Raw genomic sequence first — 16112 nt, forward strand, 5'->3', positions numbered from 1 at the left:
GAGAGCTGGGAAAAGGGGGAAAAAAAGGCATCTGGGAAAATACTGTTCTAAAAATTTAAATTCCCATGATGAGAAGGGTTAATATTATGCACTGTAGGCTCTGCTGCTGCATCATGCTGCTCAGGGGGCAGAGCCTCACTGCTGCTGCATTATGCTGCTCAGGGGGCAGAGCCTCACTGCTGCTGCATCATGCTGCTCAGGGGGCAGAGCCTCACTGCCCCCTGAGCAGTATGATGGAGCAAGCAGTGCATCATGCAGACAGTCTGCCCGAGATGGTCCAAGAAAGTTACAACCACTAACTCCAGAAGTTTCGGCTAAATGAAGCAGCTGCTGCTGGGACTCCCGAACGGTAATTGTATAAGTGATTTACGTGACATCAGCTGATCGAGGAGCTTCCACACAGACTAAGAGATTTATGCCTGGAGTGACTTGTTACGAGAGAAACCTATACGGCCGCAGAAGGCTGTAGAAGAATAAGCAATATTTCAGTATGTGTGGATGGGAAATCTGTGACCGTGTGCTGCAACGGTTTATTTATGTCCATCTATACACTGCAGATCAGATTGGTGTCCTCAGCCAAAACCATCCCCGGGGCCATCATTTTGCGGCACATGGCAGCGGAGGGATGTGGAAAGTCCAGGACTTGCCAAATGCCGTTTATAACACTCAGCAAAAGTCAGACTGAGCACAAGACGTCTATTCACGAGTATTAAAAACAGCCAAAAAATGTCTGCAAACCACAGAAAACCGATCTGTAACTCTGCATTCAAAAGGACCGTCACATCCCAGGTCACCTAATGGGAATTGCTGGAAAGCAAGAGGACCTGTCATTTCAGTCCTGAATAGTATTTTAAAGGGCAACAGAACTCTTTACACAGGACAGAAGGAAAACAGAGACATGCACCATGTATGTATTTAGAGAGTTTAGCCTCTCTAATCCCCCCCCTTATCTGTCACTAATCACAAGTGTAATTTGATCTCTTAGCTGTGTCAGCTGGCTTAAAAAGCGCACATGGGCGGAAAAAACAAAACAAAACACCGCCTACAGTGTGAGCGAGCCCTCAGGCAGAGGATCAGCGGGACAGGCAGGCAACTTGTATTGTTTAACAAGAAATCAATAGGTCAGCCTCTAAATCCCTCTCAGCTCAGGTGTGCTATCATTCCATACACAAAACACCACAGAAATGTTACGGCACTATTTTTTTGGGTTTTTTTTTTTCCCCGTGTTGTGAGGTAAAGGGCAAAACGCTGATCTCAAGCGCTCGAGTGGAGCATGTAGCTGTGTAGACAGACAACACTGGAAGGTTATCTGTATGTATAAACACAGAGTTATATGACGGCTGTAGTAATTAGATAAAATGGCTATAAAGAAATATAGTGTGCACTCACTGCAGGTTGTAAATAACTCCACACACAGCTGATCGCTTCCCGGCTCATCCATCCAGACGGCTCTGCCTACAGGCTGCTCTCACTGCCCAGAAGCAGATACCGATGGAGGCCTCACAGGTCAGTGGGTGTGTATCTGGAGGCACCTGTGCAAATCAAGGGTATGTCCAGAATTAAAAGTAGCCCACTTTAGGATTTATTTCCCTATTAAAATGTTGCATAGTGTAGAAAAGGGGTGTCCCACTGCAGAGATTTTCCCAATGGAGTTGTGTTGCTTTGACCCTTTAGCAGCCAATTTATTTTGAGGCTTGCACATGCTCCAGGCCAATTTAGCACTTTTTAAAATGATTTCTTATTTGTTACATTTCCTTGCTTCTAATTAGTACTTTGGTAATATGTATTTATGGCCATTTGTCACTAGGGGGCAGTCAGACAACAGAGGACTGCTTTCAGTTTCTATATTTTCTGCTAGCAGAGAGAGATCAAAGCATTCCATTTAGAGCATAGCAAGTTCTATCCACTGAGGTCAAAAGCAGTTCACTTATCTCAGTATAACTATTGAAGCTGTTAATGGGTTAAGGGCCCATTTCTACTTCGCCACATTTCCAGGCATGCAAATGGGGAGGGAAACACGGCCTCTCTCACTAGTGAGACTTACTATCCAGATCGCACTGGGGAACGAATCTGGATGAAGCCAAATCTCTATAGCCATGCATGGTACGGCTTAGGGATTCGTCCTAAGGGTTCACAGCAGAATGGGAGCCGCGCCCGTACTGGAAACCTGTAGCATTTTCCTGGCGAGTGCAAACAGCCATTAGGCCTCATTCACAGTGGCGTGTTTTACTTGCGATTTAAGCTTTTCTGTACATCGCCAGCTCTTGGAAAAAAAAAAAAAAAAAAAATGGACAAGACCATGCAAATCAATGGTAGTGTTCACACACTATCGATTGGCAGTGATTAGCTGAAGTCGCAAGCATAATGCATGCAGCATTTTTGGCGATTTTGGAGCGATAGCATTTCAATTTTAAAGAATCACAAAAAACAAAGCGCTCCAAAATGGTTTTCCTGTACAGTGAAAAAAAACAGGAAAATCACTTTGCAAAACGCAAGTGCTTTCCTAACATTTTGTGATTCCCAGTTTTGAATGGGGCCTTAAAGAGAATCTGTATTGTTAAAATCTCACAAAAGTAAACATACCAGTGTGTTAGGGGACATCTCCTATTACCCTCTGTCACAATTTCACCGCTCCCCGCCACATTAAAAGTAGTCAAAAACAGTTTTAAAAAGTTTGTTTATAAACAAACAAAATGGCCACCAAAACAGGAAGTAGGTTGATGTACAGCATGTCCACACATAGAAAATACATCCATACACAAGCAGGCTGTATACAGCCTTACTTCTGAATCTCAAGAGATCACTTGTGTGTGTTTACCTTCTGTCCCCAGCTTCTCTCATGCACTGAACATTACAGGCTTCCTGCAGACAGCTCTGCCTATGTCGTTAATTCCTCAGTATGTGACAGACCAGCTCCTTTCACAGCCTCCAGAGGAGGATTTTTATCCAGCTCTCTTCTATCACTGATAAGATAGCAGAGAAGCTGCTGGCTTATGTAAATAAAACACACACTGGAGTGTGCATAGAGGAACAGTTCAACACTGAAGAACTTGGCAGCCTTCCAGACACAGGCCGACAAGTCTGACAGGGGAAAGATACATTGATTTATTACAGAGATGGTTATAGTAGAAAGAGCTGCAGTAAGCCAGAACACATTAGAATAGGTTTAGGAACTTGTAGGATGGTAGAAAAAACGTTGTAATTTTTGTTACAGAGTCACTTTAAAGAGAATCTGTATTGTTAAAATCGCACAAAAGTAAACATACCAGTGCGTTAGGGGACATCTATTACCCTCTGACACAATTTCGCCGCTCCTCGCCGCATTAAAAGTGGTTAAAAACAGTTTTAAAAAGTTTGTTTATAAACAAACAAAATGGCCACCAAAACAGGAAGTAGGTTGATGTACAGTATGTCCACACATAGAAAATACATTCATACACAAGCAGGCTGTATACAACCTTCCTTTTGAATCTCAAGAGATCATTTGTGTGTTTCTTTCCCCCTGCAGCTATCTTCCACTGAAGTGTCAGGCTGTTTCTTCCTGCAGAGTGCAGACAGCTCTGCCTGTATGTAATTCCTCAGTATGTGAAAGCCCAGCCAGCTCAGAGGAGGATTTATCCAGCTTGTAAAAGATAAGAGAGAAGCTGTCCTAATCTAAATACACAGGCAGTGTGCAGAGAGGGGCCTGGAGGGGGGAGATGCATCACAGAACCACAACACTGAAGACCTTGGCAGCCTTCCAGACACAGGCTGACAAGAGAGAGATAAGTTGATTTATTACAGAGATGGTGATAGTAGAACGTGCTGCAGTTAGCCAGAACACATTAGAATAGCTTTTGGAACTTGTAGGATGATAAAAAACAGGATGCAATTTTTGTTACGGAGTCTCTTTAATCACACCAGTAGCAAACTACTTGCTGTGAGTGTTTTCTATCCGGTTGTCAGAAATATTTGACTTTAGTGGTATACCACTGGATTGGTACTAAACAGGGGCGGAGCCATGTCATCATGGGGACCACCAGCTATAATCTGATTTGGCCCAACCACACTTTTCCCCTAAAAGTGAGCCCCATGGCCAGGGGACTAAAGGTCCATACACACGCCGGACTGGAGGCAACGACGGGTCCGTTGTCACCTCCCGCTGGGTGGGCGTTCCAGCGACAGTCCGGCGTGTGTACAGTCTGTCTGCAGAACAGCCGTATCATTCCGCCGACAGACTGTACACACGCCGGACTGTCTGCTGAAAACCCGCCCAGCGGGGGATGACGACGGACCAGTCGTTGCCTCCAGTCCGGCGTGTGTACGGACCTTAATCTGTCAGACATTGTGTCAAAATTGTGGCCACTGTGTGGTGCCACCCCCCCCCCCCCCCCCCATAAGAGGTGCTCAGGAGAGGGGACTCCATCATGAGGAGGGGTAAAAAGAAGGGCAAGTCCCATGACCCAGTGGCAGATGGTGTTACTCCACTAATAGTTATGAGTCTGGTTCCAGGACTGTAACAGGAAACAAGCTCCACGATGTCAAAATGGACACCAGCATCATTTGTGAGTTACATGGAACAAAGCCAACACAGACTCCCAACCAACTGGCATCCAATACAATCCCCAAAGCTGGTTACACATCATCCTAGGAACCTTATTCAATTCACTTTCTCCTGAAGACAATGTACAAGATAGCCTACAGTTTGCTGAAGACAAGCAGACCAAAGATGCCCCATACATCAGAACACGTATGGGCAGATCGACCAAGAGACAGATTGAGCGCCAGAGGTTCTGTTGCTTGTCCCAAAAATCGCATGCCGTGACCACCGCACACCCAATCGAGTAAGTCTGCCCTATGTCTTGCAACATGTCTGTCACAGGAGCCCTAGTGGCTGACCGCACTTAGCCTTCTAAACGGTGCCAGCGCACAGATCGTGCGAACTCTGGTCGCAGTCAATGCGCAGGAACCGTTAAGAATTAGCCGCAGACAACTCAGAAGGGAGCCTGTGAGACACGGGTGATTACAACTTCACCCACTGGTTCAGAGTAAACTGCCACCACCGCGGTTACCATGGGACCGTGGAGCCCACTAACTGACTGACTAGTCCTGCGAATAAAACGGTTAAACACACGGTATTCTGTCTAGCCAACAACAAACAAACAGTAGCGTATCTTCAGAGACCCGGGATCAGTTCTGTGTGTGCTGATAAGCAGGGTAGCGGACAGTGAATGACTTGGAGAAAGTCGTTTATTCACACAATATAAATAATTAATATATACAGACAATTATTAAAATCAACAATTATTAAAACAGTAATAGCCAGTATAAAAAAATAAAAGAAGGGAGAAAAATACTTAGTTCCTGGAAAGATGTCCTTTTTGTGAGAAAAACAGAGGTCTGGGTTTCAAACAAAGTTCAGAGTTCAAACCAGGTGGATGCCAGCATATCCTCAAGCTGGCACCGATAAGTTCAAGATGTTTTCAGGGTGGAGGACACTGAGTTTGGGTCCTCTGCCATTTTTATGCCCCTGATTCAGTAGGAGGGAGTGAGGGCGGGGAGCCACACACCCCCTTAGAAGATGAGATGAGCCCTCCCCTTGTCCTGGGGACTAGAAATCATATCTACCCATATATGGGCTCTATCTCACAGAACCGTACAGGTCAGGGCAGATTTATTAACATTTTCAGGTCTGTCTCGATTTACCCAGCGCCCTGATACCAGACATGAGGGGTGGGACCCCTGTGGTATCATCAGGGCACTTTCAAACTGCCTAACTGGCAGTCCTTACCTCAGAATGTTCTGAAACTTCCTCAGAACCAGCACCGGGGCTCATGCTACACTTCCCCCACGTTTGGCGAAGCTGCCATCTCAGGAACCCCAGAAATATGACAGATCTGGGAAGTTATGGATATGCTATGAGACTCAGGTTATTCCCAGGCAAAGGCTCTTTGAAGTTTGGGTCAGCCAGCTAGGTGTCACCTCCCCTGCTGGGAGGGAGCCAGCGGGTCTGGTTTTCCCCCCAACTAGATTGCTTCTGCCATGGTGCTTGTCACCTTATACCTGATGGATGGGCCATCAGCACAGCTTGAAGCCAGGGACTCTCCGGGGCAGATTAGGCTCAGGCTCATTAGCATATCAAAAGAGCCATCCAGCATTTAGGCTGGTGCTCTCTCTCTGCTGAGAACAGACTGCAGCTGCCCCTACACACTCAACCCAGATTCTATCAATCTGAAGCGCAATCGATGCAGGGAATCGAGTGCGATCGCTTTTTCTTCACGGGCGGTTACAGGACGCGCCTGCGGCCCCGCAACCGTCCGTGACAATGTCCAATTGATACAGGAATTTGATCACATCGGTCAGGCATGTTCTTGGTGGCACCGATTTTCATCAGATTATAAAAATAATTTAATCTGGTGGTCAAACGGCCGCCAAGTCGCCTTTACTTTTCTCCTAGGAGATAACTTATCGGAGATAACGTTTCATCTTCTCTTTAAACAAGTTTTCAGCACTCTGCAACTAAAAAAAAAAAAAACTACCCAAAATGTAGGTGAAACTTGTACTGTAGAAATGATTGTCTGAATGAACATCGGAGCGGCGATCCTAACCAGACGCAAGAGAGGCCGTACTATGTATGAGCAAGTGCAGTCGAATCTGTGCAGTAAGCAGGAGACACTGGTTCACGCGTGGGCCCAGCACGGCCACGATCATGCCCGAAGAGAAGGGCTGTCTCGATGTTCCAGGGGGTCTCAGGCAGCAGTGAAGATCCAGGGGAAAGCGTGGGAAGCCTCTGCAGGATCCAGAGGTTTCCCTCTCATTAAGCAATTGATTCCTTCTGCGCTGCGGGATGCTGTTCCAACATTTGCCACCCATCACATCGATTAATGATCATTAACCAGACAAAATCGCTCCACCAACTAAGAACGGCCATGCACCACCACCCACAGAATCGAGAAAGCGATCAATCTCTCAGTCCTTTCCGTGTCGAGTGAGGTTTCCAGTGTTGAGTCAAATTAAGCTGCAGGCTCCACTCCTGGTGGTGTCCTTTCGTCAATTCCTTTTAAATACCCCCCCAGGATACTTACCTCAGGAGGGAGACGCCTCTGGATCCTAATGAGGCTTCCCCAATCCTCCTAAGGACCAGTTTCCACTAGCCGCCGTGTGTCCTGCATAAGGTGCGGCGGCACTTCCTCCCTGAGGACACAGCAAAATCTCGGAAGCCGTGCCCAGCTATGGGATTTGCTGCCTCCCACACTAAAAAATGCTGCAATGTCGGCTGAATCACTAAGGTAATCGATTCAGACAGCGGCAGTAACATTATACCCTATGGCAGCGTTTCTCCACGTGATTTGCTTGCGGGAAACTGCAGATTCAGCCAGATTTCTGCAGCAGTGAAAACGGGCCCAAAGCCCCAGGAATCCAGCACTGGCAGCCCCCAAAACCACAGCCAATAACGATATTTACCTTCCCCGGCTACAATGTAGCAGCCCATCGCGAGTCTGCACCTGCGCAGTAGAGAGGACCAGATCAGGCTTGGCCATTTCCTCCCAAGCTTGATCGGAAAGCCACTACTGTACCTGCGCTAAATCGCAGTAGGTAAATATTTGCCACTCCCGTGTTTGTGGGCTTCCAACACTGAATCCCTGAGATTTAGGAGAATGGGGAAAACCCCATTAGGATCCAGAGGTTCTCCCCTCCCAAGGTAAGTGTTTTGTTCTTACAGATTTTCCTTCAGGAGAACCAGAGCTGAATACAGGGAAGAAAAGAAATAAAAATAAATAAATAAAAAAGTACATACCTGGGGCTTCCTCCAGCCCCATCCGCTCAGACCGCTCCCACGCCGCCATCCTCCGCTGTCTGTAGCTCCGGCATCGGGTCCCTGTCAGTCGCGCCCAGTCTGAGGTAAGAGAAGGCGTAGACTGGCCCCGACTGGCTAAAGCGACGGGACCCGATACTGGAGGTGCAGACAGCGGCGTGGGAGCGATCCAAGCGAATGGTGCTGGAGGAAGCCCCAGGTATGTATAAATCTTTTTATTCAGCTCTGGTACACTTTAAGCTTCAGCTTTTGCAAAGACGGCTGTAAAGTCAGACTACAGGTACCCAAAATTGCTCTTACTCATTAGTCTAATTCTTACCAGGGCTGTGGAGTTGGTATAAAAATCATCCAACTCCTCAACTTATTGAAACCCCCAAACTCAGAGTACCAAAAAATTGCTCCGACTGACTCCGACTCCACAGCCCTGTTTGCAATCATATTCCAACCCTGGAACCCAAAAACTTTGGTTTCCGGGAAGCTGCTCGGTGGGTCATGGGAATAACGCTACTGGGTCACTAGTCAGCCTAGTTTATGGTCGGAACTACCATAAACTATCGTTCTTGTTTAACCTCCTTGCCGATCTAATTCTCGCCGGCAAGGAGGCAGCGCAGCACTTTTTTTTTAATTTATTTATTTATTTTTTTTAAATCATGTAGCGAGCCCAGGGCTCACTACATGATAGCCGCTGAGCAGCGGCATCCCCCCACCCACTCCGATCGCCTTCGGCAATCAGAGTAAGCAGGAAATCCCGTTCAGAACAGGATTTCCTGCAGGGCGGGATGACGTCACCGACGTCATGGACGTCACAAGGAATCCCGATCCACCCCTCAGCGCTGCCTGGCACTGATTGGCCAGGCTGCGCAGGGGTCTGGGGCGGGGGGCGGCGGGTAGCAGCGGATCGGCGACAAGCGGCGACGATCGAATGTTACAAGCAGCTAGCAAAGTGCTAGCTGCATGTAACATAAAAAAAAAATTATGCAAATCGGCCCAGCGGGGCCTGAGAAATCCTCCTGCGCAGCTTACCCCGAGCTGAGCTCGGGATAACCGGCAAGGAGGTTAAGGATGACCATAATCTAGTGTGCGTTCTAGATTTCTATTGAAATCTATTCCAATAAGTAATGGAGCGCTGTTTTCCCTCCGCTGTGTGTTTTCATCCGAGACGATCGCACAGAATTCCCTCAGGTGATGAATATCTACTGTGTAGACTTGGCTGAAGGCCGCTGGCCATAAAAGGACTATGTGACATCACAGGTCAGCATAAACATACACAGGTACAGGTGGCAATAAGTGACACATTCTAAACAAAGGTAACTTCAAACAAGACATTGCAATAAGAGAAACAACCTTGCCCCAAAATGCCAACAATCACATGATCACTCATTAACTAAGAAAACAGCGCACATACCAATCTATCCTCACCATAGCCAGGCAGACCCTTCCTGCTCTCCTACTGACTGTCCTATAGATCCACAACACTCCACCTGAAGTATCTACTTACTAGCATGCTCCCACGCCCTTTAGCTCTCCTGCCAAGAATCCATTCCTGTATACTTCACAGTTCTCACCAGGGTCCCCTCCCTACCAACCCTTGCATCGATCAGTCACTTTAGCAGTGTGCATGTGTACTGAGCTCTCTGCTTAGAATCAAGCACACTACCTGTACTACCTCCTACAGACAAGCTACAAAATGTACAGCCCAACACCCAGACTGAAGCTAGACCAATCAAAATATTCTAAAGCAGTCTGAGTCTACATAAAAACGCCAAATGAATTCACAATACACTGATGAACTCCCACAACAGCCGCTGTCCTGCCTCTGCTCACCATCACACCCCACTACAGCCACTGACCTGCCTCTGCTCACCATCACACCCCACTACAGCCACTGTCCTGCCTCTGCTCACCATCACACCCCACTACAGCCACTGTCCTGCCTCTGCTCACCATCACACCCCACTACAGCCACTGTCCTGCCTCTGCTCACCATCACACCCCACTACAGCCACTGTCCTGCCTCTGCTCACCATCACACCCCACTACAGCCACTGACCTGCCTCTGCTCACCATCACACCCCACTACAGCCACTGACCTGCCTCTGCTCACCATCACACCCCACTACAGCCACTGACCTGCCTCTGCTCACCATCACACCCCACTACAGCCACTGACCTGCCTCTGCTCACCATCACACCCCACTACAGCCACTGACCTGCCTCTGCTCACCATCACACCCCACTACAGCCACTGACCTGCCTCTGCTCACCATCACACCCCACTACAGCCACTGACCTGCCTCTGCTCACCATCACACCCCACTACAGCCACTGTCCTGCCTCTGCTCACCATCACACCCCACTACAGCCACTGTCCTGCCTCTGCTCACCATCACACCCCACTACAGCCACTGTCCTGCCTCTGCTCACCATCACACCCCCCTACAGCCACTGTCCTGCCCCTGCTCCCCGTCACACCGCACTACAGCCACTGTGCTGCCTCTGCTCACCATCACACCCCATCACAGACACTGTCCTGCCTCTGCTCACCATCACACCCCACTACAGCCACTGTCCTGCCTCTGCTCACCATCACACCCCACTATAGCCACTATGCTGCCTCTGCTCACCATCACACCCCACTACAGCCACTGCCCTGCCCCTGCTCCCCATCACACCCCACTACAGCCACTATGCTGCCTCTGCTCACCATCACACCCCATCAGAGCCACTGTCCTGCCTCTGCTCACCATCACACCCCACTACAGCCACTGTCCTGCCTTTGCTCACCATCACACCCCACTACAGCCACTGTCCTGCCTCTGCTCACCATCACACCCCACTACAGCCACTGACCTGCCCCTGCTCCCCATCATACCCCACTACAGCCACTGTCCTGCCTCTGCTCACCATCACACCCCATCACAGCCACTGCCGTGCTCCCCATCACAACCCACTACAACCACCGTCCTGTCCCTGCTCACAATCACACCCCACTACAGCCACTGACCTGCCTCTGCTCACCATCACACCCCACTACAGCCACTGTCCTGCCTCTGCTCACCATCACACCCCACTACAGCCACTGTCCTGCCTCTGCTCACCATCACACCCCACTACAGCCACTGTCCTGCCTCTGCTCACCATCACACCCCACTACAGCCACTGTCCTGCCTCTGCTCACCATCACACCCCACTACAGCCACTGTCCTGCCTCTGCTCACCATCACACCCCACTACAGCCACTGTCCTGCCTCTGCTCACCATCACACCCCACTACAGCCACTGTCCTGCCTCTGCTCACCATCACACCACATCACAGCCACTGCCCTGCTCCCCATCACACCCCACTACAGCCACTGTCCTGCCTCTGCTCACCATCACACCCCACTACAGCCACTGTCCTGCCTCTGCTCACCATCACACCCCACTACAGCCACTGTCCTGCCTCTGCTCACCATCACACCCCACTACAGCCACTGTCCTGCCTCTGCTCACCATCACACCCCACTACAGCCACTGTCCTGCCTCTGCTCACCATCACATCCCACTACAGCCACTGTCCTGCCTCTGCTCACCATCACACCCCACTACAGCCACTGTGCTGCCTCTGCTCACCATCACACCCCACTACAGCCACTGTCCTGCCTCTGCTCACCATCACACCCCACTACAGCCACTGTGCTGCCTCTGCTCACCATCACACCCCACTACAACCACTGTCCTGCCTCTGCTCACCATCACACCCCACTACAGCCACTGACCTGCCTCTGCTCACCATCACACCTCACTACAGCCACTGTGCTGCCTCTGCTCACCATCACACCCCACTACAACCACTGTCCTGCCTCTGCTCACCATCACACCCCACTACAGCCACTGACCTGCCTCTGCTCACCATCACACCCCACTACAGCCACTGTGCTGCCTCTGCTCACCATCACACCCCACTACAGCCACTGTCCTCCTGCCTCTACTCACCATCACACCCCACTACAGCCACTGTGCTGCCTCTGCTCACCATCACACCCCACTACAACCACTGTCCTGCCTCTGCTCACCATCACACCCCACTACAGCCACTGTCCTGCCTCTGCCCACCATCACACCCCACTACAGCCCCTGTCCTGCCTCTGCTCACCATCACACCCCACTACAGCCACTGTCCTGCCTCTGCTCACCATCACACCCCACTACAACCACTGACCTGCCTCTGCTCACCATCACACCCCACTACAGCCACTATCCTGCCTCTGCTCACCATCACACCCCACTACAGCCACTGTCCTGCCTCTGCTCACCATCACACCCCACTACAGCCACTGTCCTGCCTCTGCTCACCATCACACCCCATCACAGCCACTGCCCTGCTCCCCATCACAACCCACTACAACTACCGTCCTGTCCCTGCTCACAATCACACCCCACTACAGCCACTGTCCTGCCTCTGCTCACCATCACACCCCACTACAGCCACTGTCCTGCCTCTGCTCACCATCACACCCCACTACAGCCACTGTCCTGCCTCTGCTCACCATCACACCCCACTACAGCCACTGTCCTGCCTCTGCTCACCATCACATCCCACTACAGCCACTGTCCTGCCTCTGCTCACCATCACACCCCACTACAGCCACTGTGCTGCCTCTGCTCACCATCACACCCCACTACAGCCACTGTCCTGCCTCTGCTCACCATCACACCCCACTACAGCCACTGTGCTGCCTCTGCTCACCATCACACCCCACTACAACCACTGTCCTGCCTCTGCTCACCATCACACCCCACTACAGCCACTGACCTGCCTCTGCTCACCATCACACCTCACTACAGCCACTGTGCTGCCTCTGCTCACCATCACACCCCACTACAACCACTGTCCTGCCTCTGCTCACCATCACACCCCACTACAGCCACTGACCTGCCTCTGCTCACCATCACACCCCACTACAGCCACTGTGCTGCCTCTGCTCACCATCACACCCCACTACAGCCACTGTCCTCCTGCCTCTACTCACCATCACACCCCACTACAGCCACTGTGCTGCCTCTGCTCACCATCACACCCCACTACAACCACTGTCCTGCCTCTGCTCACCATCACACCCCACTACAGCCACTGTCCTGCCTCTGCTCACCATCACACCCCACTACAGCCACTGTCCTGCCTCTGCTCACCATCACACCCCACTACAACCACTGACCTGCCCCTGCTCCCCATCACACCCCACTACAACCACTGACCTGCCCCTGCTCCCCATCACACCCCACTACAGCCACTGTGCTGCCTCTGCTCACCATCACACCCCACTACAGCCACTGACCTGCCTCTGCCCACCATCACACCCCCCTACAGCCACTGTCCTGCCCCTGCTCCCCGTCACACCGCACTACAGCCACTGTGCTGCCTCTGCTCACCATCACACCCCACTACAGCCACTGTCCTGCCTCTGCTCACCATCACACCCCACTACAGCCACTGACCTGCCTCTGCCCACCATCACACCCCACTACAGCCACTGACCTGCCTCTGCTCACCATCACACCCCACTACAGCCACTGTCCTGCCTCTGCTCACCATCACACCCCACTACAGCCACTGTCCTGCCTCTGCTCCCCATCACACCCCACTACAGCCACTGTGCTGCCTCTGCTCACCATCACACCCCACTACAGCCACTGTGCTGCCTCTGCTCACCATCACACCCCACTACAGCCACTGTGCTGCCTCTGCTCACCATCACACCCCACTACAGCCACTGACCTGCCTCTGCTCACCATCACACCCCACTACAGCCACTGTGCTGCCTCTGCTCACCATCACACCCCACTACAGCCACTGTGCTGCCTCTGCTCACCATCACACCCCACTACAGCCACTGTCCTCCTGCCTCTACTCACCATCACACCCCACTACAGCCACTGTGCTGCCTCTGCTCACCATCACACCCCACTACAACCACTGTCCTGCCTCTGCTCACCATCACACCCCACTACAGCCACTGTCCTGCCTCTGCCCACCATCACACCCCACTACAGCCACTGACCTGCCTCTGCTCACCATCACACCCCACTACAGCCACTGTGCTGCCTCTGCTCACCCCCATAGCGCAGTACAGTGAGCAGCATATGGTGAGATCTCCCAGCAGCGGCTCGCTCACCCCCTCGACAGTGACCCCCTCACTCACCGGATAGGCTGAGCTGCGTCCCCGGAGACAGCGCTGTGCGGGAATATAACGCTGATCTCCCGTCTGGATGTGATCTGCAGCTGCTGCGCGCTGTACGCCGTGCCGACCCCGCCTCCTCCCCGGTGTGCTGACTCCGCCCCCTGCCCGGTGTGCTGACCGCGCCCCCTGTCAATTAATAAGCTCTCCGCGCCCCTCCCTTTCTCCTGCTGCCTGTCAGTGCTGCCTGTCACTAGTGATGCTGCTAACTAACCTGTGGATTTACTGCACTTATCTTCTATCTCACCCACTCTCCTGCACCTTCCCTCTTCTGCATGGATCTGCACCTACCTTCTACTGCAATAGATCTCTTCTGTTCCTGGATCCTCACTCTCCTGCATATATCTCTCCCCACTCCTGCACCTACCTTCTACTGCAATAGATCTCTCCTGTTCCTGGATCCTCACTTTCCTGCATATATCTCTCCCCACTCCTGCACCTACCTTCTACTGCATCTGCCTCTCCAGCATACATCCCTCTCAGCCTTCTGCACCTCCCTCTTCTGCATTTATCTCTCCCCACTCCTGCACCTACCTTCTACTGCAATAGATCTCCCCTGTTCCTGGATCTTCACTCTCCTGCATATATCTCTCCCCACTCCGGCACCTACCTTCTACTGCATCTGCCACTCCAGCATACATCCCTCTCAGCCTCCTGCACCTCCCTCTTCTGCATTTATCTCTCCCCACTCCTGCACCTACCTTCTGCTGCAATAGATCTCCCCTGTTCCTGGATCCTCACTCTCCTGCATATATCTCTTCCCTGCTCCTGCACTTTCACTCTGCTACATACATTTCTCCCCCTCCTGCACCCTTTCTCTCCTACATGCATCTCTTTCCACTCCTGCACCTACCTTCTACTGCCATATCTCTCTCCCCCTCTTGCACCTTCCCTCTCCTGCATCTGACTGCATCTTATGCACCTTCCTTTACTGCATTTATCTCTTCCCCTCCTGCACCTTCCCCCACCACATGTATCTCTCCCCCTCCTGCATCTTCCCTTTCCTGCATACATCTCTCTGCCTCCTGCATCTTCCCTCTCCTGCATCTGCCACCCCTGCACATTCCTTTACTACATTTATCTCTGCCCCTACTGCACCTACCCTCTACTGCATGTATCGCTCCCCTCCTGCATCTTCCCTCTCATGCCCACATCTGTCCTCCCCCTCCTGCATCTTCCCTTTCCTGCATACATCTCTCTGCCTCTCACATCTCTTCCCACCTGCATCTTCCCCCCATCTGCATGCATTTCTCCCCCTCTTGCGTCTTCCCTCTACTACATGCACCTCTCCCCCTCCTGCACCTTCACTCTACTGCATGTATCTCTGCTTCTCCTTCCCCTACTGCATTTATCTCTGCCCCTCCTGCACCCTCCCTCTACTGCATGCATCTCTCCCCCTCCTGCACCATCCCTCTCCTGCATGTAACTTTACCCCTCCTGTACCTTCCAGCTACTGCCTGCACCTCTCCCCCTCCTGCAATTTTATTTTACTGCATGTATCTCTTCTCCTCCCTTCTTGCATGTTCCCTCTCTTTTATCTCTACCCCTCCTGCATCTTTCTTCTACTGCATTTATCTCTCCCCTCCTGCACCTTTCCTCTACTGCATGCACCTTTACCCTATCTTCAACTTCCTCTACAGCATTTATCTCTGCACCTTCCCTCTCATGCATTTGTCTCTCTTCTCCTCCATCTTTCCTCTACTACATGCACCTCCCCTCTGCTGCATGCATCTCTCCCCTCCTACACCTCCCCCCTGCTGCATGTATCTCTCCCCCTCCTGCACCACCCCTCTGCTGCATGCATATCTCCCACCCCTGCACCTCCCCCTGCTGCATGTATCTCTCCTCCTCCTGCACTTTCCATCTGCTGCATGCATCCCTTCCATCCTGCATTGTCCTTTTACTGCATGCATCTCTCCCCTTCCTGTATCTTCCCTCTACTGCCCATGTTTCTGCCCCTCCTGCTCCTTCCTTCTGCTTCATATATCTCTGCTTCTCCTGCACCTTCCTTCTACTGCATGTATCTCTACCCCTTCTGCATCTTCCCTCTGCTGCATGTATCTCTACCCCTCCTGCATCTTCCCTCTGCTGCATGTATC

At 51.5% G+C, this 16112-nt stretch overlaps 1 protein-coding gene across 4 annotated transcripts in view; it reads right to left on the reverse strand.

Annotated features, from left to right (window-relative positions):
• The window catches only part of PACSIN3 (protein kinase C and casein kinase substrate in neurons 3), a 156762-nt gene extending 142696 nt beyond the window's left edge, over positions 1–14066 (reverse strand). For 3 of the 4 annotated variants that reach the window (XM_068261609.1, XM_068261605.1, XM_068261610.1), the window contains exon 1: positions 13978–14066. The gene's annotated coding sequence lies outside the window, so the exon portion shown is untranslated. Of the gene's footprint in view, positions 1–9200; positions 9220–13977 lie in introns of those variants that run through there. The other variant, XM_068261607.1, reaches the window with a different exon arrangement.
• Positions 14067–16112: the final 2046 nt, after the last annotated feature.

This window comes from Hyperolius riggenbachi, chromosome 11 (assembly GCF_040937935.1).
Source record: "Hyperolius riggenbachi isolate aHypRig1 chromosome 11, aHypRig1.pri, whole genome shotgun sequence".
In the NCBI taxonomy this organism is placed as follows: domain Eukaryota; kingdom Metazoa; phylum Chordata; class Amphibia; order Anura; family Hyperoliidae; genus Hyperolius; species Hyperolius riggenbachi.